The following is a 5,902-nucleotide window of genomic DNA, read 5'->3' on the forward strand; positions in this document are numbered from 1 at the left end:
GAGAGGGAGAGAGAGAGCATGAGTCGGGGAGGGGCAGAGGGAGAGGGAGAGAGAGAGAGAATCCCAAGCAGGCTCCACACGGTCAGTGCAGACGGGGCTTGAACTCGTGAACCTCGAGATCGAGACCTGAGCTGAAATCAAGAGGCAGTCGCTTTACCGACCGAGCCACCCAGGTGCCCCAGGAAACATAATCTTTATCCTTCCCTGTTTAACAGGTATCTTTAACGTCAAAGTGGATCGGGCCTCTAGTAGTCTGTGAGAGCAAAAGGAAATATTATTTGGTAACGCCAACACTTTCTTTGTCTTTCAGTTTTATTTTCTAACACATTTTCCCTTGTATTCCAAAGTAGGTGGAACTAAGTTTTCTTTTTTAAGTTCAAAGCAATTAGAAATCTGGAAGGCCTCCCCGGGCCACCCGTCATTCATTTAACAAAGAGTTCACAGAGCACTTGCTCTCTGCTAGGCACCGTGCTGGGACGATGCAGCGAGCTAAACAAAATTACCCCAAGCTTTGTTCCTGGAAGATGAAGAGACAGACAATCAAATACACGTCAAATAGCTACACGATCCTACATTATGATAAGTGCTCTGTAGGCAAAGAACAGACTCTTGTAAGTTGTGTCAAGGAAATGGAAGACAATGTCTGGCTTGCCAGTGACAATCTCCCGGAAAGCTTGTTTTTTTCTATCGCTTATTCATTCAGTCAACAGACATTTACCGTGACCTCCCTATGCACCAAAAAACAGGACAAGGTTGGGTGGGAGAGGAAGGCTCTGACGGGGGAAGTTTCGAAAAATAACATCACACGGGTCCTACCCTCTACCAGTTCACCATCCCGTTGGGGAGGCAGAGAGGTAAATAAAGAAATGGCTGGGCAGCGTGTTTTGGGGCTACAGGAACGGTATTTCAGTCAAACAGCCTGAGTACTTAAAACAGAAGGAATTTTTTGGAGGAAATTGGTTACCAATGATAGAAATAAGCCAGATATGGGATTGTGAAGTTCCAGCAGCAGCAGGGGAGGAAAGGGAGAAATATGAAGGCTTCTGCCTACCCTCCCACCCCCTCCAGGCCTCTGCAGTCCTTCCCGCTGGTTGAATCCAGCTGGAGGCCAGCTGATTCAGGACCTGGGGACGTGTAGCCTGCAGGTCTCTGGCTCTCTGACTCCCTCTCTCTCTCTCTCTCTCTCCCACTCTCCCTCTCTTGCAGTGCAGAACAGAGGAAGGATGGGGAATACAGTCTTGGCACAACAGGCATGAGCAAAATCCCAGAGAGCCTTGAAGGATAAAGAATATAGCTTGAGAGAAAGTAGAAGAACATTCCGGGCAGAGAAACAGCATGGGCAAATGTTTAGGTGCAGGAAAGCACTCTTTGCCCAGACACATAGCAAAGGCATCCAGTTTGGCCGAGCAGAGGCTACTCTCGGCACACGCCCCCACTGGCTACACGTGCACACACGCTCATGTACACACACGTACACACCATGACACTGGAGCCCAGTCTTTCCAGGATATCCACCGCCCCCCCCCCCCCATCCATCCTCTTCCCTCTGTCTACATCTGACGTCTCTTTGGTCCTCACCGGACTCATCCCTGCTCTCTCGTTATGCTGTCCTTGCTGCTTGACTGGGTCAGCGTGCTGGAGCAGCCAGAGCCCTTGGGATCCTCCAGTCCTGCCCAGAGCCCGGGAGCAGGGTCCCTAGGTCTCCTGCTGTGCCATGAATGAACACATCACTTGCTGGGTTCAGGGGAACTTCATGGAGTCCAAGGGAGGAGACAAGAAAGCCAAGACAGCAGAGGCATTCAGGGGTGTTATGTGCTGGATAGTATCTCCCTTGGCCCCCGTTCGTGTCCACCCACAACCTCAGAAATGTTGTCTTATCTGGAAACAGGCTAAGGATGCACCCTGAATCCCATGGCTGCTGTCCTGATAAGGAGAGGAGAGGACACAGAGAAACACATCCATGTAGAGACAGAGGCAGAGATTGGCCTGATGCAGCCACGAGCCAGGGAACATCTGGGACCACCAGAAGTCAGATGACGCAGGCAAGGACTCCCTCCTAAATCCTTCAGGGCGAGCACCTTGACTTTGGACTTCTAGCCTCCAGAACGGTGAGCTAAAGCCACACGGCCCGTTGCTATTTGCTACCGCAGCTCTCAGAAACTTCTTACCGAACAGAATTTCAACGGTTAACAAATCGTACAGCGGAACCACGGCAGAGCGATCCGTACGGCGGCATCTGGTCCAAGCTCCTTGTATTCTAGAAACTGAATAGCCGGGAAGCTGAAGCCCACAGCTAACAATGAGTCGCAGACGAAACTGGACCCAAGAGTCCGTCCGATACTCCTTCCTGACACTCCCTCTCTAAGGGAACGGCGCTGGGAAGGCAGTGGGGGGATGTCCCTTCTCTGTCCCTTGCTCAGTCCCCTTCCCCGTGCCCACCCCTCTGGCCCGTTTGTGCTACCCCGGGCCACCCTGCCTTGTTTGGCTGCTGGAACCCTTGCCAAAACCCATATTTAGTTGTTGAAAGAACCTTGCCTGAGTGCCTCTGAAGTTAATGATGGAATCTTTGAAAATGACATTAGAAGCAAAACATAAGCAGCAGAAGACATGAAACTACCTCGAGTCCATCTGTTCGACCACGATCCACCTCAGAGCTCCCATTTCTCATGTAAAACAGGAGATATGATTTATAATTTATATCTCACCGGTACAACCCTGATTGAAGCAAGCCACTTTGATGAAACGTTGGTTTCATGCTAGTGGAACACCATTCCAAATCAGAGAATATTTAGAACTCTAACTCCTCTGCCGCCACTTTGAAGTAGAAAAATTTGTATTTTATGTGCTTTTCTTATAAAAAAAAAAAGAAATAAAGAAAGAAAAAAAAGAAAAAAGAAAAATATGTACGCTCCAACATGCATGTGGCGGAAAGGCGAAAACGTTTACGTGCGAATCAGCACCGAAATGTAATTACCGCTTTAAGCATTGAGAATATTTATAGACTCGTATCTCGTGTTGAAGACCTGGTTCCAATAATTCTCAGAAAATTGCAAAATTCATACTTTGTTTTCTTGGGACTAACTTAATTTGTTTGAAATCTACAACACATGAAGAACAAAATCAAAGAGCGTCAACTTTCCATCAGCTCAGCTAATGATCTAATAAAGTTGTTCGGAGTAGATGTATGTGTATATATGTATGTGACTTGGATTGGTTGAGAAAGTGAGAGCCAGAATCAGGAAGACAGGCAGGAATGGAAAGAAAAATAGATTGAAATTTGGAAGACAATGCCTCCTATTCTCACGAGAACAACTAGAAAATACCCGTTCCCGTACAACTAAAACATCAAACAATCAGGTTAAGTCTCGTCACTGTCTCCCCAGGTGACAAAACTAGCCAGTGAACCAACATCATAAAAATCATTCATTCACAGGTGTTCCTTGATCCCCTGACTGCCAGGCACCATTCTAGAAGCTGAGGAGACTGAAGATACCGTGACAAACAAGACAGAGGATTCCTACCCTCGTGGAACATACATCCCAGTGAAGGGTCAGAAAATAAACACATAAATATGCGGCATGCCACACTGAAAGCTCTAACAAACCATTTAAAAAGCAGAGAACAATTTTTAGGGAGAGAGAAATTAGGGTAAGCCATTATTTTATCGGGAAGAGCTTTCTGGAGAGGTGACATTTAAGCAGTTACCCGAATTAAGTGAGGGAGACAATCATACAAAGACCTGAGGATAGAGTGTTCTGGAAAGAGCAAACAGCAAGTGCAAAGGGCCTGCAGTTTGCTTGAGGAAGAGCCAGAAGGTTGCTGTGGCCGGAGAAAGACGAACAGGGCAAAGAGGAAGAGTCGAGCATGAAGTCAGGGAGCCGGGCAGAGCCGCACCCCGTGACGTATGACAGGCGTGCCACGCAGACTTCATTCTGCATCGGAACCGGAAAGGGTGAGTTTAGCTACTTTAGGTCCATGTAGCAACCATGTGCTAGGTGTCAAACCAGGCAAGGCTCTGAAGGTACCAGGCTCCATGGGGGAAGGAAAGACAAGTTCACAACGACGGTGGAATAAGGAAACATGATAAGGATCACAGGAAAGTACACTCGAAGGGCTTTGCCTTTGACCTGAACCCTGAAATAAGGTGGATATTTGGGCAGATAGAAATGGCAGAGACTGAAGTTCCTTCACTCGTTCATTCATGTATTCATTCAATCAATATTTATGGAGCACCAGGCGCTATACCATTAGGCTGAGAATATACAGCCGAGCAGAAACAGAACAAGGTCCGTGCCCTTGTGGAGCTTTGAATCCATGAGTCCTCCACAGAAATACAGTTCTGGCTGCAGGGAGCGATATACAAGAGAGGCTCATGGCGGGCTCGCCAAGTATCAGAGAGACTTCTCCGGAGAAGACGTGCCTGGCTGGGAGCTACCTGGGGGAACGGAGTTGGGGTCAGGAGCTTTCCACCTGGAGACGGCATCAAGGGCAAAGAACCTGTGGTTCAAGGAGTCAGAAGGAAGGGCAGTAATGAGAAGCACGGCCCGAGATGCGGTTGGTGGGCATGTCAGGGCTCCGCCGTGATGAAGAGCAAGGCAAAGGGAATGCGACGGTTTAACGTGAGGTGAGGGTAGTGAAATAAGATTTGCATACTGAAAAGCCCACTCTGGAGTCTGGAGAGCTGATCAGGGGACAGAAGCACAGGTGAAATTAGGGACATCGGTTGGGGGCTTCTGCAGAAGTCTAGGCAAGGAGAGAAGCTGGCCGTGGTGGGAATAGTAGAAATGTCGAGGACGTTCAAGAGAGATATTTAGGAGGCTGTGATAGGTCTCAGGCTTATGGCAGATGTGGCAATGTGACTTGTTTGTCCATGTCTTGTAAGCAGAAGTGACATGTGGCAATTCCGGGCGGAAGCTTTAACAGCCCGTGAGTGTGTGTGATTGCCCACCCTCTCTCTTTCCTTTTTAAGTGGCATTCGTCGCCATTTCAAGTGGTGGCCACTTCTATATTCTGGGTCCCTTTTGCAGAGGAGATATGGAGCAGAGCCCCAGGTGACCCGCTGGATCTGTAGGATGACTCAGAAATCAACTTCTGGGGCGCCTGGGTGGCTCAGTCGGTTGAGCGGCCGACCTCGGGTCATGATCTCACGGCTCGTGGGTTCGAGCCCTGCGTCGGGCTCTGTGCTGACAGCTCAGAGCCCGGAGCCTACTTCGGATTCTGTGTCTCCCTCTCTCTCTGCCCCTAACCCACTCACATTCTGTCTCTGTCTCTCTCAAAAATAAATAAACATTAAAAAAAATTTTTGTTTTTAAAGAAATCAACTTCTGACAGCTTAAGCCTCTGAGGTCAGGGGATTGCTTGTTACCGCAGCATAACCTAACCTGTGCTGCCCACAAATAGAAATGAGAAGGCAGGACAGGGACACAATTGTGAGGAATGAGAAAGGAAATGATAATTACCTCCAGCTCCCTGGTGCTTATTCTCAGGCTGTTTGCAAGCACCCCTCAGCGCTCCCAGGGAGTCGCCTGCTCCCTGTCCCCTCCAAATTCAATCTGATGGGATCCGGTGTGACACAGGAAAGCGAGTCTATCTTCAGCAAATGCGGCCTTTAATGGCAGCCAAGTGCTTTGAAGATGAAAAGTTCTGCATGAGTGCCAAGCATTATTATTCGGCATCGGATGTCAGTACGCACTTAAAAAAAGAAGGTTCCATTAAACTGCCTCGCCATTGTTTTATGATACGACCATCAGACATTTTCAAAGGGGGTCAAGTCACGACGGGAATATTTAACTCCTAGGAGGAGCAGAGGGTAATTGGAGTGGGCTGGAGGATGAGCCAGGAACGGAAGACCTGCTCAGTTATCACGGGATTCGTGGACGAGAGCGGCCACTCGAGAGGATAA

The 5,902-nt window shown here is 48.6% G+C and overlaps 1 long non-coding RNA gene across 1 annotated transcript in view; it reads left to right on the forward strand.

Moving 5' to 3' along the window:
• The window catches only part of LOC121045317 (uncharacterized), a 23,211-nt gene extending 20,030 nt beyond the window's left edge, over positions 1 to 3,181 (forward strand). The window contains exon 2 of the long non-coding RNA XR_005797700.1: positions 1,889 to 3,181. This is a non-coding gene — a long non-coding RNA (uncharacterized LOC121045317). The remainder of the gene's footprint in view (positions 1 to 1,888) is intronic.
• Positions 3,182 to 5,902: the final 2,721 nt, after the last annotated feature.

This window comes from Herpailurus yagouaroundi, unplaced genomic scaffold (assembly GCF_014898765.1).
Source record: "Herpailurus yagouaroundi ecotype Mexico unplaced genomic scaffold, PumYag 190, whole genome shotgun sequence".
Classification (NCBI taxonomy): domain Eukaryota; kingdom Metazoa; phylum Chordata; class Mammalia; order Carnivora; family Felidae; genus Herpailurus; species Herpailurus yagouaroundi.